We start from the raw sequence: 26,687 nt of genomic DNA, 5'->3' as shown, positions 1-26,687 counted from the left end.
CCCAGCTCTCTCAGCCTTTCCTCATAAGAGAGATGCTCCAGTTCCTTCACCATAGTAGCCCTACGCTGGACTCTCTCCAGCAGTGCCATGTCTCTCTTGTACTGGGGAGCCCAGAATTGGACACAGTACTCCAGATGCGGCCTCATCAGGGCTGAGTAGAGGGGGAGGACCACTTCCCTCGACCTGCTGGCAACACTCTTCCTAATGCAGCCCAGGATACCATTGGCCTTCTTAGCCGCAAAGGCACATTGCTGGCTTATGGTTAACTTGTCCACTGGGACTCCCAGGTCCTTCTCTGCAGAGCTTCATTCCAGCAGGTCAGCCCCCAACCTGTACTGGTGCATGGGGTTATTCCTCCCTAGTTGCAGGACCCTGCACTTGCCTTTGTTGAAATTGATGAGGTTCCTCTCCGCCCAACTCTCCAGCCTGTCGAGGTCCCTCTGGATGGGACATAGCCCTGTGGTGTATCAGCCACTCCTTCCAGTGTTGTATCATCAGCAAACTTGCTGAAGAGGCACTCTGTCCCTTCATTCAGGTCACCGATGAACAAGTTGAACAAGACTGGACCCAGTACTGACCCTTGGGGGACACCGCTAGCTACAGGCTTCCAACTGGACTCTGTGCCACTGAGCACAACCCTCTGAGCTCTGCCATTCAGTCAGTTTTCAATCCATCTCACTGTCCACTCATCTAGCCCATGCTTCCTGAGCTTACCTATGAGGATATTATGGGAGACCATGTCAAAGCCTTGCTGAAGTCAAAGTAGACAACATCCACTGCTCTCCCCTCATCTACCGAGGCAGTCATTCCATCATAAAAGGCTATCAGGCTGGTTAAGCATACTAATGGAACTTTCTGTGTTTCAGTTTGTGCCTGTTGCCTCTTGTCCTGTCACTGGGCACCACTGAAAAGAGTCTGGCCCCAACCTCTTTACACCTACAACACATGCTTCAAAACACTTCAAAACTATGCTCTGAAATCTGAAAAGTGCAGATCAGTGTTTGAACTGAATAGCAGCTCTAATGGCTGATCAGATGGATTTCTGCTCAGGGCAAGTTAAGGTGAATCATCCCCTTACAGGCAATCACAAAACCTTTTCTAGCCAATAGTGAGAACTTCTACATGCTTTTACATGCTCTTTTCTTATACAGAGGAAGAAAAGATAGTTTAATTTACAAAGAAACCACTTCTCTGTCCCAGCTCATGCATGTTCCTAATCTGCACACTGCCACACGAAGATATCACTCAGCATGGGTCCTCCTGATACTGGGGCAATGCAGTGCCCCCTACCACTTGCCTGTTGCATGCTGTCACACACCACCACATGCCACTGGGATTTTCTTCCTTGTGGGGATAGAGGACTGCACTCCTAGCAATGAGCCATGTAGCTAATAATCGTAATTATATTAGAATGCTTGGTGACCTGATCAGGCTCAAAAGCTGACCTCTGGGTTCCAAGCAGATGATGGCAATAACCACCTCCCCACAGCAGAGCTGATAGCTGTGTTTTTACACTGCTTTACAGAGGCAAGCAAGCAATGCCATCATTGACTTACCATGAATGCAGAAAACACAGAGCCCTGAACTTATGTCCTTGCAGGTAAATATAGGAAGAAGTGTTTTTCAAATATCTGGCATTCTGAATGTACTTATTCATTTGCAGAAGCTCCCTCCATGTGTTAGACACTTTCCAGACATCTGTGGAGGCACAGCATCTGCCCTGAGGAGCTCACTCAGGGCTGGACAAAGAGATAACTGCACAGAGGTTAGGGAAAGTGCCACAAAAGGGATTGTTTGCAGTTTTCCAGCTTGGTCTTTTCTTCTGTTAATAACTGAAGATCTTAAACAGCTTAGTATTTATTTTAAAAGCACATCAGTTTACCTTTAAAAAAACCTCTTGGCTGCATTCTGTTGGCTGACATTGACTCCATAAATGTTTCAGTAAGCAAAACACGTTAATGCCATTCCCTGGACTCACAGAATTTAGCAATTATTTACCCTGATAAAACATTTTAAATATTTATTACATGGGAACAACATTGCTTTTTATGCCAGGACAAGCCCTTTACAGCCTCTACAGGACCCAACCCAATGGTTTAGGGCACCATTGGAGACTAGGGGGGATGGAAAGAGGGAAGGAAAAGAGCCTGTACAATGCAACATACATCTTCTTCAAAGCTATGAGAAATACACTGCGTTGGGGATGCTGCAGGTGTTTTAGAACCATTGTTCGGTGCTGTATTTTTCTCTCAGGATGATGCTCAATCATGTGAAGGGCTGGCTGGTGTCTTCTCAATCCAGCCAGTTACTGAAGAACATGCTTATCTGTAAGCATGTAAGTGTCTACACCTAAAGCAATAGGATTACCTACATACTACATTGTGTACTTACAAGCTTTTCTGGATTTAGACCAATGCTCAGCAAGATGGCACAAAAAAAAGCACATCGGACCCAGCTGCTAGAATGCACTTGGCATTGTTGTTCTGTGGAACATATCCAAGGAATATAATGGTAGGCTAGTCTCAGGAAAAAAGCAAAACAAAACAACCCCCTACACACATTTGGGCCTTTCCAAGCAGAGTTCTCTCTTGCAGTTTCACTTGCCTTTAATTTTGGACCAAACTTGGTTAGCTGGATTTCTTGTTCTAACTATATCAATAGCCCAGATCTTCAGAGGAAGTATTTCCTGATTCTTCTCCTTCATTGGTTTATGCAAGACTATCTTTTGCCTACAGCATAACACTGCTTGAATCATGAGTATGAACAGGCACAGTCTCACATATATGACCTTCTAGGAGCAAGGGAGTAAGAATAAAAGGGAAAAGAGAGGACTCTCAACTCCCCCCTTCCTTCCCCATGCACACATACACACACAGATTTCTGTAGCTAAACCAGTGCCAAGGGTGTGGCAGGTAATTATTTTTCTTCTAATATAGTTCAGAAGAAAACTACTACTTTCTGCAACTAAGGAGGAAGCAAGGGAGGAATTGTGACTCAGCACAGCGCCTGAGTCAGATCACTTCTGGGAACCACTCTTAAGTGGTGGTGTTTATGCACCATCCCCAGCCATGAGCGAAGCCTACTGAGAAAGCACAGTTATTTCTGATGCTACACAAAGAGAATGCTATGACAGGATCTCCATTTCGAAAGCAAAAGCTATATGATCAATAATATTCCTCAAAGTGAATGTTTATCATTTAATAAACATAGTCACTCGCTACAAAAATTGGGAAACCCTGAATAGTCATGAATACCAAAGGTTTTATCCCAATTTTAAAGAAAGACCGGGAAATGACAGACACTTTATCACAAAAGGACCCACAGTCATAGTAAGATACCCAAGATGACAACATCTGGAATGACTTTTGAGAGAAAATTTTGAAGACTTTCCTTATCAATGTTGCAAAGGGAACTTAGATGGCACAGTTCAGTTAAGGATACTGTACAGTGACAATTCAGGGAGGTTGTCCTTTACTGTGTAGCTGGAGTCTGAAAATATTAGTAACAGATTGCTGGACAAAGCATATTCTGTGGGTATAGTGCAATGTTCTTGAGGCTGCAGATACCATTTCTATTTCATGAATAACAGAGAAAGTCTTGGAATAGGAATGCAGGGCACAGGATAGAAAACTGGCTGAAAGTCCTGAGAGAAAAGAAAAGCTAGGAAGGACACTTTTCAAGTGGATGGATAATGCCATTTAAACATATACAAACATACGACTCAAAATCATATGCTGGATGAATAGAAAAAGAAAGTTTTTGCATCTGTTCCCAATATTCTGATTCCTCTGTTTTCGAACTGTGCTTTCATTGACTTTGCAAACTGAAATCCACAGACACACAAAAGCAGATTCATACAAATGGGCACAAGCATGTGAATATAATTGTTTTATATTTGTGAAGTCTTGCAATACTGCCTTTGTCTCATCCTCTGAGGCGAGAAAGGAGTAGCAGAACAAAAACAAAAGGCACAACCCAACTCTTTCTTCTGGCTCTTTTTCTCCTGGGAAGCAATTCATCTTCAGTGTTCTCTGCTTGTCAGAGTGACCTAACTTCGGCAGCCAAACAATACAGCTTGCCCTCAGCATGGTGGCCACAGAGCCCCAGCTTTCAGCCGTCTGCAGAGGAAGGCTGGATAAATGTAATGGCATACACTGCCTTAGGCTCTTTGCCTTTCTGCTGGGAGAAACCTCTACTTCCACCCATAGGAGCACCCCTCTCCCCTCCTGGAAGGGCTTAACATGTTTTTACAGCTTTTTGCTCAAAGGAACAACACGTTTGCTTTCTTCTGAAGTTGCTTGCTGATCAGAAAACGCCTGCTCATCTCTCTGGTCCCAACATATTAGGCAGCTCAACTTCAATCTCAATTTTATTCTCCAGACATTTCAGCTTTTCATCCTAGCTCAGTTTGGCTGAGGATGTAGTCCAGGCATGATCTTCTAAAGACTTTCAAGTTAAAAACACGGTGTAGTGTCCCTCACATGCAGTTACCTGTATATAAAGAAACAGCATGGAAAGCAAAGCAGCAACAAATTGCATGCTGAAAATTGCACATCAGGGAAGAAAGACCATTTTGGTCAAGAACAAAAATGAAGTGTTGTAAATTAATTTTGAGGCTATCTTTAACAAAGCCCACTGTAAAGTAGTCCTATGGTGAGAGGGGTGAGGAGAAGGTCAAAAATTCACTGTCAGGCAGCAATTCCTAAAGATGGGCTATATAAGTAAGGTAGGTAGAGTGCACGCAGGAGCTCTCGCAGCACCCAGGCTCACCAGGATCAGCTCTCACTCCTTCCTGGGAAGTAGCCTTGATTTTCTGCCGTCTGAAGGATCATAGCCTTTCTGAGAAGATTGCTCTTGTGCTCACTGTGAAGGTTTCATCTGTAATTTGTCTATAATTCATCACTGTGAAGGATCACAAATAGGAAGAACTTTTATTCAGCCTCCTCCCTGCACAGCTATGCAAAACTAAAGACAGTTGGCCAGAAGATTGCACCAGTTCTCCGTGAAATGATCCATCACACTTCCATTTTATTTAACCTTTCCTTGCTCAAACACAGCTATGTCACAAAATAGCCTTTCAGAGCCAGGCACAGGAGCAAATTTTGGCCCAGTCTTGTGCCACTGGATTCTGTGGGAAAACTTGTACAGGAATGTGTCAAGAAGCTGTACTGCCTTAGTCTAGTGGACAAGTTAACACAAAACCCGCCCCCCCCCCCCCCCCAAAGTTAAGAAACATCTCAACTGGGATGATGATGAAACATCTTTATTTCAAAACTTCAAATGCAGTTTGTACACAGCTCTGAATGACTGCACACATTATTGTGTCCAAAGGATGTGATTTTTGAAATAAGGAATTATGGACGCCTGTAACTCTGTTTAAAGCAGCACAGTAAAAGAAATGGGCTCAAAACCTGACTTGTGAATACACCAACATTTGAGTGGAGGACTAATGGCTGTTAGGTTAAAAATACCGTTCCAAGCTTGCCAAAATCTCAAGGTCATGAATAGTGTTATTTTTACCTGTTTATTCTCATAGGTTTCTAGGTAAGAGGATGCTAGTCCCTTGGTTCATCACTAAATAAGCCTTCCTGTTTTCTAATAATAAAGGTTTTTTAGTTGGCTGAGCTGCTTCTCGGGAAACTCCTCTCAACTTATTACTTGTGAATAACTTGAAAAAAGGTAAAAACTAGTAAGGTAACAAATGTTAACAGTCATCTTGCAATTGTAAAAGTGTATTTACAGATGATTATATTACAAGTCTTTTTTGGAGAAAAATATATTGATGACAGAAATTGATCCTTCTGAAGCCCTATGAGAATTAAACTCTTACAAGCCTATCATTACTGGTATACCATCAGCTATGCTAATTTTTACCTTCCTGTGAAAGAAAATGTGTAATGAATACTAGCTAAACCCTAAAACTTTTTAGGTGGCTATCCACACAGAAGTACAGCATCATATAAAACACAAACTGGATATATAACCCAGAAAAAGAAAACACACACCATCTCTTAATTCTTGATAGGGCCTAATGAGCATAGTTGGGCTAGCATCCAGATAGACACAGTATCACATTTTCAAAAGAACTGTCATACAGGGTGTTCAGTAGTATTTTGGGAACTTAAAAATAGAAAGATACCTGACAGGGTATTGAAAGAATGAATGTATTCAAACCACATGATACGTGATCATCACTGTGTTACTGTCTTCATGCACATGTGGGATTTGTTTTTGTGTTCTTAACTGCTGAAAATGCTGCTAATGAAAATGCATGCTCTAATGCTAAAATCCTTGAAAGTATATAGCCAGACAAATCTAAACAACTTTGCTTCTTAATTTTAAGAGCTGAGTTTGGATTTAGGGACTCATTCATTCAGAGATTAATTAGGCCCACCTCAGAGTATCTAAAACTCCAGCTTTTTGTTTTCCACACTAGTAAGATTGTTGCTTTTGATTTTTATAAATCTGATTATTCTTCATGAAACTCAGTTTGAAGACATCAGACAATAAAATAGCTGTAGGGGAAAAAGTGCCTTCTGATATAATAAGCAAAACCTCTTTTAGCTTACTAGATAGCTCCAGTATGTTTGGACAAAAAAACTAATGGTTGCAGTTTTTGCAGAGTTGTATTTGGCATAAGAAAGAATGGTTCTTTATTGATATTTACTTTCTTTGTAACTTTCTTTATGACTTACACAATTCACAAGATTTTTGTGCAGATTATTTATGTTTTGCTGGAATGCATTGGTACTAAACTTTTATTTACTTTGAATTTCCTTGTATATATATTAAGCTTTCAAGAGGGAATCATAGGGCTTTCTTTCTGCAGGAGCAGTGAAAACTGAATAGCTAAATTAAAATCTTTAAAGATGCCGATGGACATCACATATAAATCTGTGTGGAATTTGGCCTCCTCTAAGTAAAGTTTTTAAGTGCAATTAAGATCTCAACACTGAAATGTTAAAAGCAAGAGAGGGGCTGAAGCTTAAACTGAAATTTTCAAAAATATTGGGAGGGTAGAGTTGAGATTCAACCTTAAATTCTGTCATTGGGCACTGTTTATACTAAACAGCTCAAATCAGCCCTTTGTAAATCCTCACCCCATTGTTTGTATGGACACATGGACATATTGGTTAGATTTCTGACTAAGGTATTTAACTTGATTAAGAGGAACTCTATTGTTTTGGTAACTGCCAGTATAAAGACCAATGTACAAGAATAATCTGTGAAAAAAGTATAAATGCAGAGATGTGCAAAAAGCTGTTCAGCGTACTGCTGAGGAAAAGGAACTCAGTTCTTGCATAAAAGTCACTAAGCCCATTAGCCAATGCAAAAGAAGACAGAATTGTCAACCAGGCTGCTAGCTTAATATGTTAATAACACAATGCAAAACAACAGATGATTCTTGTATGATACGTAGCATTTGCTTTGTCCTAGTTCTAATACCAGGTGTGTGCTACTGCCTTCAAAAAGGCAAGGCCCTGCAAGAATGATATCTGACTAAAAGATTAGAAGCTTGAGAAAAATTTAGAGAGGCGGTTTTGTAACCCTGTCTTGAAATGGTTCAAATTTCTACAGATCTTTCCACTCCTGAGGCTTCCTAAATTTCACTGTCTTTATTAAAAAAAGACCAAAATAGATTTTCAATAATGAACTATTTCTTTTATACCATGAGCTATTTTCTGTCAAAAATACTTCCGATGGAAAAATGTTGAGCAGCATTAGTATTACTAAAGTTGAGAAACAGAGATTCTTTGCAGAGGGCTAGCAGATGTTTTCTGAATTGTGATTGATGTGGCAGGACAAACCAGGGTAACATAATCTAAAACTGAAAAAATATGAGGCATAACTACAGAACTCAGACAAAATAATTATGACAAAGGGTAACAAACATATGGGATAGGTTACTGGTACATGTGTTAAACAGGGATTGGATTTGTTTCTGGGAAAAGAGGAGCATAAGAAAGATAGCTGATATCCTTCCCTTCTGGTAGGAAGAAAACTTTGATAAAACATTAAGAAACTGGGCAGGTTAGGTGGACTGAAGTTTGCCTTCAGTCAATATATCTCTGTGATCAGAATAACAAATTATTTGTTCTGTCAGTTAACGCCTTAAATACAGCAATGTTTATTAGCTGTTCCTACCAGTCAACATTCCTGTGCTCTCAGCAAGCACAGTAATATCAAGCAGACATAACTTAGCAGACAGTAGCTGATTTGATTAAGGTCTCTAGTAGATTTACATGGCCATTTACATCTTTAAGTATATTTACTCAAATTTGCCTCCTCTCAGCTATGTGCACTTTCTGGGTTTTTTTTCCTCCTATAACACCTATACAAGTAGTAATATTGGTACAAATCCAGACCACCACTGAAAAATAACTTGTTTGGAGGCTAAACAAGAGACTAAAAATGCATTTACTGATTGAGAGAAATAACTGAATGGTCCATTACCCTGTGCCTTGCTGATATCTTTATCATGTTTTGTTAAAATAGAGCACAACAATGACTAAAGGAATCTAACAATGCTTTGGAAGGCTAAAATGAACTACGATCATTAATTAAAATGGTGCTAGAGTCACTGGAACATCTATGTACCTCCCTGTGTCCTGAACAAAACACTATTCTGTGAACACTCTTATTTCCCAGCTCCAAGGCAAATGCTAGCTCTAGTGTGTTAGCCACTTCCTCCAGAGAGGATGAGAAAGCTTCTGGTATGTTCAAAAGTCCAGTAACAGATTAGCAGACACCAATTCATTTTAGAGAAAACAAACATAGGATTTAAAATCATTCCTTCATGACCTTAAGTGACCAATGCAAAATTTAGCCATTTGAACACACTTGATGCTAAGCCTGGGACAACATCAGATGAAGTAGAGATGTCATCAGGGAGAGAACACAAAAATAAAAGAGTGGATCATGTCTTTGCTATCTGGACCTGAAACAGTAAGACATTCCCTCACCCATCTTTGGGATAGTGACTGTCAGCAAGTGAGCAACTGGGAACTCGACACACTGGTGCTGGTAACAGTTAGCTACAGTCTGCATGTATACTTCTGCTCCTTTACCGTTTGGACAAACACATGTCTAAACAAGGATGCAAACTGTTCTTAGAAGATGACAGATGATTTGTAGATTTTTAGGCCCCTTAGGACAAGCCTGTTAATGGCACAGGCTCTCTCACAGAGCCATGCCCTACGCTCATTCTGAATGAGACCTCTGGGCACCACTTGAAAAACAAAAAAATGGTGCTAGAGAGAGAGTCTGATACATCCAGAGCACTTCTGAAAAATCTCCTACTGAGCCAAGCTAGTGGTTCAGAGTATCTCCGTGTCTGTTCTTTGATGTCAGTGTGGGGTTTATTTTCTTCAGTTGGAAAGGACTGCCTACACCCTGATGTGGTCCCACATTATGGTGTTGGGATATTTTTTGTTTTGCTCCATCATGAAGACATGTTTAATAATCATTCCAGCATGCACAGTAACTGGTAGGATAAAGCCTGACAGAGTTATTTGGTACATTCGTAGTTACTGCTATTTTTAAAAGACCTACACAGCAAAGATCAAATAATAAATATTTCCCTGTTTTCCTTGGCATTCTTTAAATATGAGAGAAATCTTTATTACAACAAGAAGTCTCTGCCTCTGTGAGTAATCTTCCTTGCTAAGATAAACCTCTTGTTGCTACACTTGAGTTAACCTCTTCTGTCATAAATTATATCATTTTGCAAGTTGCACGCCTCAAAGAAATATGATTTAGATCCTGACTATGTAAGCCCTACTCACAGGAATGATCTTTACCTATGGGAGATGCTATGCTGGAATTCAATTACTCCCCTGAGTAGCAGTGACCTAAGTAAATAAAGGGCTTGCAAGCCTGTGAAGAGTTTTAAGTTAAATATGCAGAAATAAGCTTAATGAGGACATTTGGTTCAGGCTGTTCTCTCATTTTTTTCCACTCTTCTTTCCCATTCGTACTGAAAGCACAACAAATTAGCCACTTGAGATTAAAAACAGCTAGGCAATGACATGGGAAAGGTGATGCAACTTGTCCTCACACGGTGTTGTGTGCGCTGGCGAGATGGTACAGACAGTTGAGCAGTCTTGGTCAAGAATGAAGGAGCACGTAAGAAATCTGCATGACAGCACGTTTACTACAGCTTTCACAGCCCAAGAGAAAAGGAAGGAACTGGGCTTGCCAACAGCTGACATTATTAAATGCAACAACAACAAAGTTTAAGGCAGTTTAAGGTCTGGAAGCCAAATTTTGCCCAAAGATATTTGCAGCAATTCCATCTGTTGTCAATGACCTTTGATCATACAGGTTCAATGGTAGACAATTTTTTTCCAAGGGTATTGGCTCCTCCAGCTGCCTTAACTCTTTTGTATCTATGCAGACACCTTTCATACTTGATAGCTTTGATCAGGCCACTTATCGTGTCTCCTCACAGTTCATACCACATTGAAGGCAACCCAGAATCTTCCTTTTGTGTGATATTCACACCACAACCTCATATGTGTTGAAAGGGTAAATTTAGGCCCCTAGCTCCACCAGTGACAGTGTATAAATGCAAACAATGTGCAAATCAGATGAGGACCAACCCTGCTTTGCCAGAAGCATACACATTTTGAAAAAAAATGTGTTCCTGACCACCAGTTAGTATTTGCTTAAAGCTTAAGACTTAATGGGTGCTATTCAACATACAGAAAGAGACAGTGGCTCACATTTCTCTGCCATATTCCAAAAACACATGGCTCTCAAAGAAGCATTATTTTGGATTTCCTCAATTCTGTGTATTTAAAGCCTCAGTTTCATTATTTCCTTAACTGTATAAAGTAGTGTTAATTTCCTTGGGCTGTGTGGAAAACAAAGAAAATACAGTTGAAATTTTTGATGGTGCATTCAAAAAAAAAAAAAAAAAAACCACCCAAATGCAAGCTAAGTAACTGCATTGAGTGTTTATTTCAATGGCTGCAAACATGGAATCACTGCAACAGATGCAGCTGTGGTGTTTCAGTGACTGGGTAAGGAATGACAAGCACAGTGACACAAACAGGAGAGGAATTACAGGTGAAACAGTCAGATGAGGGGGATGGAAAAAGGTGAATGTCACAGCTTGACATGACGACAAGTTGGCATGATGCTACAAATGGGAAGAATGAGTTTCCCCTGGGGGAAGAAATTCTGGGGTAGTCAAAAATCACCATTTCTCTCTCCCTGCTTTATACAGGACAGGCAGAATTTAGGGATTCAGCAGCATACCTGCAGCAGGAACTGGGCTCTCTGCTTAGTGGTTGATCCTTACCTACTGGCATAGCTTTCTCCATGCATCAATTAGAGTGGCTTTGAGACTGCTTCAATTACACTTAGGTTCATGTTGGCCTCTAGCCAGGTTCAGCTTTCCAAGGATTTCACAAGAGAGAGGATGTTATGCCTGTTTTCCTGCCAGTTATTTACACTACCTCCAAATCAGGTGTAGCTGGAGAATGAGCCTTCAGTATAGCATCATTTTCCAGATGACGGCACTAAGAGGCATTCTGATACACAAAAAACATCAACACTTTTTTTTTAAAATAAATCATTCAAGAGCAAATTCAGCTTCCTGAATGAAAATCAAATATGAGAGAGATGTGCTTAGACTTACTTCAGGAGGACCATAATAATGAGTTTGACATGTCTCTGATGTATTAAACCCTGCATGTTGCTCTAAGTTTTGCAGTAATCCTGCAGTCCCCTCATATTTTTCTATTGGTTGGGCGGAACTCTGAATTATGAGGTCATACAGACAGAATTCACCTATAATTTGAAATTATTAGATTAGATCATATTTCTTAAAAAGGAGAGAAAAAAACATTGCCAGTTTTAGAGATAAGAACAATCTTACTTGGAAAATGTGGACTGCAGCTTAAACATCTTGTAAATATTTGTAAGCCTTTTTCTCTTACTTCTACCAAAAAACTGACTGTGTAGTGTTCCACACACAAAAACTAGACGGAGAAAAATCCAGTGCTACCACCCCCTAGGGTTTCCTTGCTTCACCTATCGGCATTGATATGGCAAAACAACAAACCCAACTGGATGACTTTGCCAACCCAGCATCTTGCAGATGGGCTAAATAACTTTCCTCATGCATCACTCTTTTTAGAGCACCCTCAGGGGCTTTTTAATTTTTCATCTTGGTTGCAGTATGTGGTGAATGTGGCATCATATATAAACATCTAAATGACTCAGCTCGATCAGGACATTGTAAGTAAATACAGAATACTTTGCCGCACGTTATGAAGTTTAAAGGCACAATCTGATTAATGTTAGAGAGTTTTGGATAAGGATGGAAGATGACTGTGGTAATGAGAAAACACTGCAATGAACATGGGGTAGTGAACATTTCTGGGACTGAGAAAGCAATATAAATTCTAACAGCTTTAATAAAGAAGAACATTTCAGGGCAAATGATGACTGATTGCTATAAGATAGACCAAAATCTAAAAACGTGTCTACATTTTTCATTCACAGATGCACCTTGTCTGAAGGTCTTTTCTCATTATAACTAAAAATATAGATTCAGCAAGTTACATGCTGTTGCTTCACCAACAGAAAGATATTACATTGTCATGAGGAAGACCTGGCTTAGGTTCTTTTGCTCATATTCTGTTTCCCAGTTATGCAATCACTGCAAATCCAGTAGGTCATGCATGTACTGATTATAGATACCTTCCTACTCTGCTTTTGAGCAATTCTCGCCACCTAGAACTCAAAGAGCCACCAATGAAGCTTGAAGACATCACAGGCTTAGCTTTTTGTGGTTCTTATTAAAAAAGAAAAGAAAAAAAAAGATGGCAAATTTAATAGAAAAGACAAGTTTGCTCTCTAACTTTGGTAAAGATATTATGTTCTTCTGCCCACGTACATCTGGTTGGTCAGTGGAGGATCTCACTGACAATACAAAAAGTTCAAAGCACAACACTTACTGATCAAATTAGATGGCATTTGAGGTTATCTAGAAGAGGTTATAAATTAAGTATGGCAGATATCAGATAGGTAATAGCTAATGGCAACAATGTAGTTACATGAAAATGAAGATAAAGAGCATGAACAGAATGTATGAGGTGATATAATCAAGCAGCACGAATTTACTTACACGAAAAGTGAATAGAAATGGAATTTATTAAGTGAAATAGGCGTGAGTTAGCATATGTAGGAGTAACTGATTGCCCTTTCCAATAATCAGGAGTGGTTTTTTTTAATTGGATCATGCTTCTTCACTGCCAAATTGGATGGGTTTTTTCACCCTCCCCAAGCACAAAAGGTTTAAAATAAGTTTTAAAATGTTTAATAATGTAAAATGGAGATAGAAAAGTAATCAACCAAGAACTCCTGACACAAAAGGGCTATGACTTGATTCTGTCCCTAGAAAGCTTACAGTTTTCAAGGCACTAAAGTGATTACGTTTTGGTGTACATGCTGATTTTGCACTTGTCCACTTACGCCCATCAGAAGAAATGTTTTCCTTCTCTCTGTCTTCTCTCAAACCAATATATTGATCTTAATGCCACATTAAGATGGATGCTCTAATGCACATGAGGAGTTCTTTTTACCAGGAGGCTACTCTGGTAGAGTAACAGGTATGCTGGAATAAAGTATGTACTAGATGGATTATGTTAGCATGACAGTTAACAGAAGCATTGAACAGTAGAACCTGATCTGTGTATCAAAGATCTAAAAGGCTTATGTCTAATTTTTAAAAGTAACTTACCACTTAGAAACCTAAATCATTCATGTGCTTTTGAAAATGTTCACCGTTAACGGTAAATGTTAACATCGAGATAAACAGACTGGGAGCAGATTATACTTGTAGAAGCAATACAACTTTTAAAACAGTTAAAAAGTGTTTCGCTTAATTATCTCTTTTTTATTTTATTTTGTTCAGATAGCAACAGTCTGCACTGGGATGAGAGCTGTAGGAAGCATCTAACTTAATGCTCTGCCATACACCTCACCCAGTTACAACAAAAACTGTCATTCTTCCCACTTTGATAGAAGACTTCAAGAAAGGAGCTCAAACACTTACAAAAAAAAATCAATCCCTATTGCACTGCTTGGAAATGTGTAAATACTAAACACTGATTATTAATGATGTAATGGAAACCCAAAGACATTAAGTTACAGCTAAAAGTTCAGTGAAGGTTTTTCCCACAGTGCTGCAATCATTTTTGTGGCCTAGGTACAAAATGTCTATCTCATCTTCTAAACAAAATGACTATCTCCTTTCTTACCACATGTGGTCTTGTGAATGGCCCATATAATCATAAAGAAAAAAATATTGTCTGTTCTCTTAAGGATTATGGGGTATTTATGCTCTATCACAGTCATCTTCAGTTACAGTCTTTAGGCTTTGTTGAATTCATGACCTCAAATCCCTCCGATTTTAGTAGGCACTAGAGTAATTTGGGGCCTGGGACAGTTTGATCTTAACAAAGGTTGTCAATGGCACCTTCACCTTTCTGCCCGTGGATGAACCAACTTCTTTTCTTGAAGATCAACCACTTGCTGTGTTGAATAGTCTCTGAATCCTTCACTACATAGCTGAGAAGTTTTCTGGCATGAAATAGCCTCATCCTGAGGACTAAGCAGGGATGGGACTGACAGCAAAGGGATTCTCAGCTCTCATGCTACTGTCCTCTACCCATCTATCTGAAGCTTTCAGATACCCAGGCTGGCCCAGATGTGTAGCATGGGTAGCCAACATGAGGCATACAGAATTAGACGCCACTTCTGAAAGTGTTTAGCCTTGAACTTTTACTTTCATTTGTTCATCTGGAAAACCTAGATAACGGTAATTTACCTTAGAGGGCAATTCATATGTTTTTTTCACCGCTTCTAATCATACCTTTGTAGAAACTTCATATTCTGAAACAGATCATTAAATGCTCTAAACTGAATACAAAAGATGGCTCTACTAAATTGGATTATTTCCAATGCATTGAGCAGGAGAGAAACAATTCACACAGACTCTTCTTGACCCAGAAAAAAATCATTCCCTCCTCACTGCTCCCATGTCATCAGTCAATCTCTCTGCCCCAGATTACCTATTTCCCAACCCCAATCCCAATGAGTTTGTTATAATTTGCATTAAAAAATTCACCATGTGCTTCATATTTTTGGTTTATAAGGATCATTGTGCTTTGCAAATTTTTTTTCCCAGTTGTGGTAATTAGATCTGGACCTCAAGCCAAACAGCAGATGTTGGGCTCTCCTCACAGAAGGCAGCTGCCAGTGACCCAGAGGATCCCCTCTCATAAATCAGATGCTGCTTCTGCACCCTTTCAGTCTGTTAAATGAGAATAAGCTACAGTACATGCTACACTCATGTAATTATAGGACAAATCTGAGTAGGTAATCTCCTTACAGTGAAAAAATTGCTATTTTGGAAGGTAAAGGAAGCAAAAGGCAGTTTTTTATGGATGACAAAGCACAAAAAGTGCAATGTTGATAACTCACGTACCAGTACTTGTCATGTTATCTCAGGGACAGATTTGGAATGGGACCCAGAGATTTGACTTCCAGATCTCTTTACTAGCTTATTATGTTATAATGTAACCCTGCAATGTGCTATTTATGGCTGGCTCAGGCAACGTTATCTGAAGGCCTCATGAGAAAAATTACACACATATGGATCTGATAACATCTACTAGGCTAATCAATAGGTGTTTGGTACAATACAAAAATGCACAGTGAAGACTGAGGCCATGCTAGCTACACATCTGAATAGGCTTTCTAAAAGCCATACCAGCCCCGAAGAAGCCTGGTTCAATAAATACATCCCTCGCAAGAACCATAAAGATTAAGAGAGGATGCATCTATCAGGTCAAGTAGATGGTTTGCCTGCTTCACACTGGACTGATATCTGATCGTCTAGACCAAGTAATTGTAAGTTTGCACCTGGCTCCCCTCCTCTGTTCTGGTGCAAACTAAATACTTCCTTTGATCAGAAAACCCACAAACAGACTAGAAGATAGACTATGCTGGGATCAAGATCATATGTGCATGTGGGTATGAACTATGCCAGATTTGGCTCCTCAGCTTCCTCCTGTCCTCTCAGAGCACCCAATCAAGACTAGTGCCCTCCCAGATGAGTGGCTGTATATTAAATGGATGCATATTAAACAGAACCTAGAGTGATGGGATAGCTTTCCTGTGCACAACCTGTTTACCTGAAAGGACCCTGAGACTTGTAAAGGTAAAAAGTAAAAAAGGCAAAAGTAGTAGTAAAAGTCAGTCTGCACCCCTTAGTTTGGAAAACACATGTTGCTCTCAAAACAGGCAGAAGTATAAGCAAAGCTAAACTCAGCCTATGTCAGGACAACTTTCAGACCACATCCCCAGCGTCAGCTGCATCTCACTAAGAACACTCGAGTTCACAGATGTTTAAATCTGAGGATGGTCACTTTGAGCACCTGCCTCCTACCAATGGGTGGGAACACAATGAGAAAACATCAAAAGACTTACATCAGAGAACGACTAGAAAGAACAACAAAACCTTGATTTACAGCCAGGAATGAAGTGGGTGCCTGTGCAGACCAAAGAGCACAGGCAGCGTATGCTATAGGTGACAAACCCAGCTAAGGGCAGAGCTGCATTCTGCACTGACCAAAGGTTTTGCGTGGTGCCTGATTTTCCACACACAGCAACCCACTGCAGTAGGTTTGCACACAAACAGGCGGCATGATGTTTGGTCTGTGTCAGAGGGGAAGGTCTGTAGTTGACTAATGGACAGTATTCACTTTTCTGTATTTGCTGCTTACCCATGAACACCCAAAGCAACCCCAGGCTGGGCACAAGCTAAGGCCCTACAGGCAAGTTACCAAGCATGGCTGTTTTGTGAGACCAAATAAGCGTGCTGTCAATTGCTTGAGCATTTTGCTTTTATTAATGCTTTAACTCCTCCCACAGAGATTCTCAGCTTCCATTTAAAAAGTTTCTACCCTGTATGGTTGTGGAGAAAAGCTGAAAACATGGCTCCAACATAACCTAATGGGTCAGAAAAAAACCCAAAGAAAAAGAACTTCACGTTGATTTATTCTGTAACAAATAAATCATGATATTTAAGCTAATCTCAAAGAGTTTATGATAGCCCAACTCAAGGTTTTTGAATGACTCCAGTTAGAAATACTTAAAAAAGTTATCCAACTTGCAGGCTCCCTAAGCAAAAATAAACAAAGCCCTTTCCACAGCTATTCTGGAGAAAATTAACTCCTTTCCTTGCTAACTACATCTCTCATTGCTATCAACACAGAAATCAATGACAGCTTTCAGCTAACCCCCTTTCCAGAAGGCCAATAGGTCCATTCTAAAACAGACTCTTGAGCCAAATGATATGATCCTCCCATACTGTGGTGTTCATATTCCACCTTCGCAGAAGAATTACCAGCCTTCCAGTTATTCAAACCTTCCTTGCGAATAAGAAAATGGATGTTAGACTGTGAAAAACTGCTTGAGGACTTCCTCAGAGTCATTACAAATGATTTAAGCTAATACAACTAACTGAGAACATGATTGTTCCATTGCCCTATGTACTGCTGGTTCTAAATTGTTCTCAACACTCTCAGTCAGGGCATCACATGCAAAGAAGAAAATGCAGTTTTAATGAAAAAGGCTCCCCTCCCTCCAAAATCTATACAAATGACCACTCAGCATTTCCATCAAGGTCAAGTATTTGTAATACCCGCAATGTACCATGACTTCACAGTTGTTTAAAGTGTCTAACACAAACAAAATGACTCAAAGAGACTATATTTTAATTTGTTAGCTTGAAATCTTGAATCTCCTACATTACACAGAAGGAATACCCCTGCCTCATGCCATGGCAAATACATGCATAGAAGAGAACAATGATGTTACTTACTAGGAACTCCAGACACCAGCCGTAAGGGACGTAACACTCGGAAAGCCCGCAGTGCTTTAACATCGAATCCGGCACCTTTTCCTCCTATTGAATTCCCCCCATCTGCTTTGGTTGCTTGTTCTAAAATTGCACTAAAAAGCCTGTAAAAAGAAAGAGGAAACAAGCTGTAGGCAGACAGCAAGGCTTGGGCTAAACAGGAACAGAGATCATCATCATCGTATCACCCAAACTATCTCACAGACCTGTGAAGAGTGCCACACATCTCACTTGACTTTCACATATGGTGGAGGAAAGAGACAGACTTGTCCCATATGCAATAGCCTAGTGGTGATGTCTGTACCATTTGCAAAACACTTGTTTCTGGAGCAGACAGAAACCTGATATGCTCCTCCTTCAGCCTCATGGCTCCTTGCTGCCAGATTGCAGACTGCCCCTAGGGGCCAGAATGCCTGGGTCTGCAGGGAGGTGTGCACCCTGCCCTGTGCGCTGCAGCATCCTGGGTGCTATGTGCTTCAGAATGGGCATTCTGGGCATACCTGAGGCCAAGCATAGCATGTGGGTTTGGCTTTGAAGGCACTCCAGGCTACCCTTAACAGACAGTCTGCACATGCTCAGCAGGAGCTAGGTGGAAAGGAAAGAAACCACGAAATTTAGATTTTGCCCTTTCTGCTGTCATTGCTTTGCTATCTTTATTACCTAACAAGCCACCTTAGGGAAAAAAATCATCATTTGCAGTTAACCCAATCATTAATTATTTGTCACCCATTTTACAGGGAATTAAGATTCACCAAGGTCACTACTGGATTCACCAAGGTAGAACTGGATGCAAAACTCAGGTGCAAATTTTCAGAAAAAAGAGTGTGCTCAGATTATGTGCTTGTGTATCCCATTGTTAATCTCCTGAGGCGGTGGCTAGGGAAGTGCAAAACTGTAGGAGTCTTATGTTTTGTTACAACAGTCTTAATGTTTTATCTTGGCTAAAAGGAGTTGCTCCTTTAAGGAGAAGGTGGCTCACTCAGAATACATTTGAAAAGGCAGAGCAGGGTAGGAAAGACATTGTTCTTTTAAGAAAGAGCTGAAGGTTCACTCTATGTGTTAATAAGAACTTGATTTAATAAATTAGCTTTCAGGAAGCAGCTACCAGTTTTCTGGTAAAACATTAGTACCTTTGTGGGAGGACGGATTCCTCATGAATTTGCTAATGACATTGCTTTCAGCCTTGAAGTCATCAGCTTGAACCCAGCCAAATTCAGTAGAGGTTAAAAGCTGTTCCAGTCTAAATGGGTATTTGGCACTCTGTAGAAAAAGCTTGCCTGCAAGAAGCAAAATACCCTGTGGCCCACAGCATGTACCTTTAAGCAAGCTAACAGAGATGCAAGAAATACTCTTCTTAGAGCAGTCTGGATTCAGCAGTGGCTAATTTAATGTCACAGACACTGCAGTCTGTAGTTCCTTTTTCAGGATCTCATCTATACACTCTAACCAGAAAACTCCACAGAGAGCCCCAAAACTGCATACTCAGCAGAGACTGAACTACCCAATTGCAAGAAGTTCCAATTCCCACAGCCCATGGTTAAAACTTACTGATAGGGCCACGAATATAGGAAGCTTGCCCTGGACAGAAAAAGGAGGATTCATTTACCAAGCATCTAAGTCAACACATTTCCTCTGCACTAAATCCACACAAAAAATGTGGATTACTGGAGTGCAAATGTGAAATTAGTTTCTCAAGCAGTTTTTAAAAATTTCATATAGAGAGTCTTATAAAACTTGTCAGCTGTGACTGAGGAACTCCTAACTGGTTCTATTCAAAGCATTAACTCCAAGCACTGCAGAAAGATTTAACAACTAGGTAACAAGCGTAGGAAAAACTGTGTGTGGGGAGGCTGGATGCTGAGTTTGTAGGTGTTACAGACTGAGAAGCAGGATGCAGAGAAGACAAAAACAGAGCCTATGAGAAATACTGAGGCTGCTACAGATATCACAGGCAGAGATAAACAAGGGCCCATGAACATGCGTTATTGGCATATACATACTTTTTGAGCTTTGTACACAAATTACACTGCACTGCAATTTTCTGCTAGTCTTTGTAACAGAAACACTGTGCATCAAATTTGGCCTACTGTATTTCCAGTAAGCTAGTGATTAAGCTCTATAAATGTGTTCTATTTCTTACTCAAACATTTCTGTCTTCCTAGTCAAAAGAATTCCCATGCTAGATTATGTTGCATAGGCATACCTATACAACAGTCCCAGCCTCCTGGGACCCTCTGGAGGAAAAAGAATTCACTGCAAAAGGTTTCTTATGCTGTTTTTCAGCTCTCTTTTGCAATGCTGAAAACAAACAGTCTTAAATAAAGAACTCTGAGTCACTGACTGTGCATAAATGAAGGTCTGTTCTCCTGGTCTCCAATATCACTGGACCCATGTTTTGTTACCAAATAGTAGTTCCTGGCAACTGCTACTAAGTGCATTTTCTCCTCCCACTCATGCAATAGGCAAACCATGGACTGCTCTAGAATTCTGCATTCTAAGATAGGTATTCAGTAAGTCAACTTGAGGGAAGCAGAAGCACAACCAGTATGGCAACATACTCCAGTGGAGCTCGAACCTGCCTTCCCAGACTAATGCTGTTCTACTCTAGGTCAGCTGGCCCTGCTCATGCCCTCCACAGCTGACACGCCAAATGTGCTGTCTTGAGGTACCCAAATCTCATGCCAATTACACTTCAGAAGTAATTTGTAATCATTCCTGCGGCTCCTCATATAAAAACCTACATTTAAACTTGAATTGCATTACCCCTGCTAATCCTGCATTAACATATTTACTTCAAGCTTAATATCTCCCTCTGTACTAATCCTACTTTTTACCAATAAAATACAACTTTTTATTTCTCTGATTTCTCTCCCTTCCTCTTCTACATTGGGGTCTAGACTCTGTGCCCAACCTGGCCTACTGAATCTCTAGCTACTCCACTCTTCAAATTTAGAGGACATCCTGTCAATCATACTTCATTGTGCCTATAGACTCCTGAGTTAGGGCATGGACAGACATCTGTGACTCAGAGGCTGCAACTACCACATGCTCATTTGGCCATAACTTCATTATGACCCAGAGGAAAAAGGAAAGTCCTGTTCATAAATAGCACAGATGATTAGATACAGAAGAAAGGTAAGACTTCCAATTCCCTCTTTCATTATCCTCTTCTAGGGAAAACCCACAACCTATATACAATTTGTAGCTTCTATGAGCTCTACAGAGTCCTTCTAGTTGGTCAGCTAACTGTTCTCCAATCCTAAAAGAGATAGATGGATATTAACTACTCATATAAAACTTCAAGCTAGAATCCTTGTACTCTGTATTCATAAAGGAAGATCTGCTCTTTCATGAAAACCTTTGGGAAAAGGCCACAGTAGGTATGGCAAAGTGAGGTGCTGTTCTTTCCTTCTCTTCTTTGCAGGTGAGTTAGCTGAAATGTATGCTCCAAGCATGATGAGAGAGAACGCTGTGCTGACAGAGAAATCAAGGTTTGGATGATGTAAAAATGCAAAAGGGCTAATCTCCTGTGGCCACTGAAAATTTCTCCAACTCTTTTTACAAAGGATATGAAAGTCAATCCTATTTCCTTCCAGCTAACTACTTTCTGCCAACCTAAATCCATGCCCCATTTTCAGCTGGATACAGTAGTTTCCACTGATGAGGCACAATTAATAATATCTTGATTCTGAATTTCAGCTGTGACATGACTACACCTAAACTAAATTAATTTGACAGAGATGAACTATAAAGCAGAAAATAAATTTCTAACATACATATGCATGAATGGACCCACTCCACTTTTTTTTTTAACATTTACTTGTGATGTATAAAGCTAGTCTCACCGTTTTCCTATTTTTTCTGCTTCCTTTTTGACATCTGAAATATCAAAAAAAATTTCTCTTTGCTAGATGACCCCAACAGCAGCATGACAGGGCTGAAACCTGCTCTACAACTCTTCATCTCTTCCTCTGTGAGGAAGGGCATGCTGATTTTTATAGCATAAAAAAGAACTTGTCAAGGGCCTCCAGAAAATAAAGGGAATAGAGCGCTTGGAATTTTAAGGCCAAAAATCAGCAGAAAAATGCAACTGAAAGAATCCTTATAGGTACAAAGAAATAGTAAAGTACAATGACTTTTTCACCATGTTTTACAGTTCACCTGTGACTTTTGAGTGTGGAACTGTTTGGGTCTACCCTTTAGAAATTCCCCATAGGCCTTCAGAAAGACATACACTGTGACCACATTTTCAAATCTATTCTGAATTTCAGAGCCTTTCCAAATACATTCACTGCTTACCTTACCAAGTAAGATTGTCTTTCAAATTATGACACCTTTTTTTTTTTTTTTTCTGGCATTAGCTATGGGTCCTTGGAGAATGGCTGTGCTTGGCAAACAAACCAGAGCACTGCCAGGAAAAACAGATATTCTTCTAGCACATCATTTTCAAGTTAGTTTTCTCTCAAGAGAGATTTCTTCCAACAGCCTAATGTTAAAGGACATCACTGTTGTATCTGGAAGTTTTGTTTTACAAAAGAGGAACAGTAAGACTGAAGGAAGTAGGAAACAATTTGACTAGTGGTCAATGTTTGTGGGCTGTACCTCATTAGGCAGCTTAGGGGCGTGATATCTACTCTTAACTAATAATGTTCTAATCTACAGAGCCTCTGACTGATACCCACACAGAAAAATTTCTTCAAAGCAATATTTAATGGTGCTGCTATAGCAGGGTCATAGGCTATTTAAAGATAAGCTAGAATCAAGCTTTAAAGGACTCAGATGATGAATAAGCAGATCTACCACACTGCAAGACTGATAAGCTGTTACAAGCCTACAGGTCTGAAGTGCATCCTTTCTCCAGAAAACATAGCAGTTGTTTTCAATACTCTCCTCTCCTGCTGTGTATTCATGTGGCCATATTAGAAACACGGACTCTAAGAATCCTTTAGATAGCAAGGAGACCTATCTTCAGAAGGCATGGAAAAGCATACAGGCAAATACCCATTTTTATAAAAATTGAGATTGCTTTTTATAATTTCTGCTAGCTCCTACACGTTCCCATTTTCCTCATACTCTATTGACTTGTTTGTTTTAATGCAAAGGAAGTCAGTTTCTCTGCATTCTCTCTTCAAGGCATTAGTGCTAAGCTGTGTATACTAGCTAAACAAAGAACCTGTCTTGTTTTTGCTTCCTCAACTTCCAGTAGTACTTGAAGAAGTACATCCCACCTGGTCTTTATATTTTTTGTAGCAAGGGCAATCATCGTTGAAAATCAAGATGATTCCTAAGACAGAATAAGCATGAGTGGCAGTTATCAGGGTCATTTCAAGACTTGATGCTTCCAGTGTTAGTTCCACACCATCCTTTATTCCCCCACAAAGTAAACTCCTCTACCTAGTGCTGCAGCTGCATTCAAATAAGCCAGCTTTTTCCAATAGCTCTGGCAGTGGACAGGAAAAGGGCAGCAAAGAAATTTCATTACTACTCTTCTTTCTGCAGTTGCTTTCTTCCTCCTTTCTCCCTCTTCCTCTTCTTTTTGTTTTCTGGGTTTTTTTTTTTGTTGTTGTTTTTAACCTTTCCCTAACAAAATATTCAGCTATGCCAGAATTCAAACATAATGTCATTGAGGGTTTTCAGACTGGAAAAGACAGGGCAGAACAAGAACAGACAGTAACACCACCTAGATTTTGCAGAGGATCTGTGGAAAGAAAAAGTAGTGCACCAGCCTAGGCTGTGATGGTGTACAAGTGAGTTTGAACAGATAAACATCAAAGGAACACATCTGGCCTTGAAGTGAAATCTGTGGCTTGAGATTGCTACTCCTTAACAGAAACCTTGGAGTCTTGGCCATGTTTATTACACTTGTGCAATCCCCCCCAGTTACATTTTTTGTTTCCCATCTACAGACTGAGAGCTGCTGGAGGCAAGCTGCTGAAGAGCTTAGAGCTGCTGCTTCTGTCACTGGCAAGGGAATTAATTTCAGCCTGAATATCATCTTGCTGATTAACTGCCTAGTAGGAAAATTGAAAAGGACTGTACTTAAAGTAGATATAATTCTGCCCTGTGATTTCTGGAGCCCTGCTCTTCTACATTCCAATGGAAAAAGAAGAGATAACACATTTAAAAAGTCTCTTTCTCATAAAAACACTAAGGGAACAATCACATTCACAGGAATTTGTTTCTCCAACCTTTCTTCACCTTGAACAGTGATTCCCAAGCAGGTGAGATGTCTGAGGGCATTCAAAGGCAGAATCAGCTAGAGAACTAGACATCAATGTACCTGGGTACGGGTGGGAGATTCGCCAGATTCCAACAACTAGTTTGCTGTGGGATCCTCTGGCTGCAGGTAGCAATGAAGGGCAAAGGTAACTGGGCACTGCTGCAGGCAGAAGAGTTATGCCCACTTGGAGGTGGGGATGTTTTGGAACTAAGAACATGTTCCAACTTGTCCTCCCTCCTTCTCACCACGAACTCTCCTTCCACCCACTTTTTCCCATGATGCTGGAAAACAGCAGGTTCAGCCAGCACACAGTAGAGTTTGCTGACTGGTAATTTCTCAGGTCAGATTTGCACCATAAAAACAATCAAGAGGCCATGTGGACTTTGGTTTGGGGCAGAAATTGTAAGGGGCTTTGACTACCAGGAGTGTCCCTTTTTGACATTTTCTCTAGGAGCTGATGCAGGTTCCTTTGGGAAAGCAGTGAAAAGAATGCAAATTTTTGTGGGTGATGAAACTCTTTAGCCATGGAGGAGCAGGGAGGATGGGACAAATTACTCAGGAAAAGACATACTTGTTCTTGGTGTCGTCGGGGTAGATTATCCTTACTTTATCATCCCTTCTCCTAGACAACAACAATTCAAAACCCTTGGTTATCTCTTAACCTCACCTTGAAGCAACAGAAGATGTTTTATTTTGCTTTTATTAGAATCAATTAACCTTTTAACTTAAAAAAACACAAGAGGAGTAAGGGGATTAGAAAGGTTGCACTTCAAAGTGGCAATCTGATCCACAACATTAAAATTAGTCTTTAAAAAAGTTCAAAACTTAAAAGGTTAAAATCAAAATCAGTGTGTTGAAATCACCAACAGAACAGTGTGAATGAACTAAAGGACTTATTTCTAAGTATGAAAACCTGAGATTTAAATTGTTCAGCCTTATTTGGGAAAGACAAAAATCAGTAAAACTCACAAGATGGCAGAATTCATTTCACATTGAACTCTAATCTTAACTAAAAGGTTCACTGAAGGATTATTTTTACAGAATTACAAACGAAAGGGGTTTCTTCCAACAAGAGCATACTCAGTAGTTTAACTATTCAACAGACTTGCACTGCTTTCTCTTTTTATCCCCATCCCCAAAGAGAAGTTTAATTTCCACGTCTTGCAAACCATTAAAAGCCTTGGAAAAGGCTGAGCAGCAAGGGATACCCAAAATCAGGAACTGTACCATCAACTGAATAGCGGTACTAAATCCTAAGGTAAATAAATGCTACACTAACTGAAGTCAGCATGAATCAAGTTATACCTGCAGAAGACCTATGTGAGTTAACCCTACTTTTAGATTATATAGTAACACTTTGTAAAGGTTGTAGAATCTATTGGAAGGCTAACATAAGAGGGATGAATGGTGGTGGTAGAAGGAACATGATGGACATCAACCCCTAACATCACCTGTAAGTAATGTTATCAATTCTTTCTCTATCCTCATGCACCTAAAGAATCTCCATGTTCTCATGTGTGCAGTGCATTCAAAGACAAGATGGTCGTACTCACCCTACTACCACAATTATAAAATCTAGTAAATTCCAGCCATTGCGGAGGTAAGCGTTGGGGTGAAAGAGAAGTCCATATGCTATTACTTTTAAAAATGCTTCCACTGTAAAAATTATGAGAAAGAGATATTCCACTCGTTCCTGGGGAGAAGACAAGAAAACAAGAAAGGCAATAGTTAGCATGACTGAAAAACAGTGGAAAAGAACATTATCTTTTTTTACATTCCATCCATACAGCCTCCAACTCACTAATTTGCTGTTTAGGTACCTCTAATGTGCACAACTTGCCAGAAGGCTTTTCTTTTTGCAACTGCATAGTGTTGCAGCCAGTTTGACAGGACAGTAGCAGCAAATTTTGGTTAGGTTCTGAAATCTGCTGTCCTTGCCTTGGCAGGGACTGAACATTGCTTAGGTCTGTGCAAAGGACGAGGGGAGAGGGCTAGCAGGCACATTCTAGCACTCAGTCCTTTACAGGGTAGACTAAAATATTGTCAGCCTTCAGGATGAGCTGCATGCACTCAGTTCTTTTCTACCTCTGGAGAGGAAATGTTGCTGGATGCAACGCTGTGGAGAGACATGAGGAGAAATAAGAGAGAGGCCCATCTGAGACTGATGCATGTGTCATACTGTGCCTTCTTTTTTCACTTGTCTTATGGGACTCCCTTTTCCTTTGCTGGGGAATGGGTAGGCTGAATGTTGGTGACAAATGATCTACAGATCAGGCTGACTAATGCAAGAGGCATTTAGTCATTCCATCAGAAATGTACATGACTTGTGAAACACAGGCTGCAATTAAGCACATCCAAACAAAGTCACTCCCAGTTACAGTATAGTCTGATTCAGGACAAGCAAGTAGACTTGCAAAGTCAGTACACAGACTCTGTCTCTCCTGTCCCTGGGGTTTTTAACCCTACTGAGGAATCAGACTAGCAGTATTGCAGAAATGACACTTCCATCCGAGTAGGAGGGAAACCGCA

General features: G+C 40.2%; 1 protein-coding gene across 9 annotated transcripts in view; it reads right to left on the bottom strand.

Moving 5' to 3' along the window:
• LOC112993380 (voltage-dependent L-type calcium channel subunit alpha-1C) overlaps positions 1–26,687 on the bottom strand; it is a 416,350-nt gene that overhangs the window by 183,313 nt on the left and 206,350 nt on the right. For 7 of the 9 annotated variants that reach the window (XM_064515116.1, XM_064515133.1, XM_064515142.1 and 4 more), the window contains exon 1: positions 17,903–18,017. The gene's annotated coding sequence lies outside the window, so the exon portion shown is untranslated. Of the gene's footprint in view, positions 1–17,902; positions 18,043–25,711; positions 25,852–26,687 lie in introns of those variants that run through there. The other 2 variants (XM_064515158.1, XM_064515173.1) reach the window with 1 other exon arrangement.

The sequence above is a fragment of the Dromaius novaehollandiae genome, chromosome 1, assembly GCF_036370855.1.
Source record: "Dromaius novaehollandiae isolate bDroNov1 chromosome 1, bDroNov1.hap1, whole genome shotgun sequence".
Taxonomy (NCBI): domain Eukaryota; kingdom Metazoa; phylum Chordata; class Aves; order Casuariiformes; family Dromaiidae; genus Dromaius; species Dromaius novaehollandiae.
The sequence above is the reverse complement of the archived record's forward strand: the minus strand, read 5'-3'. Positions and strand labels throughout refer to the sequence as shown.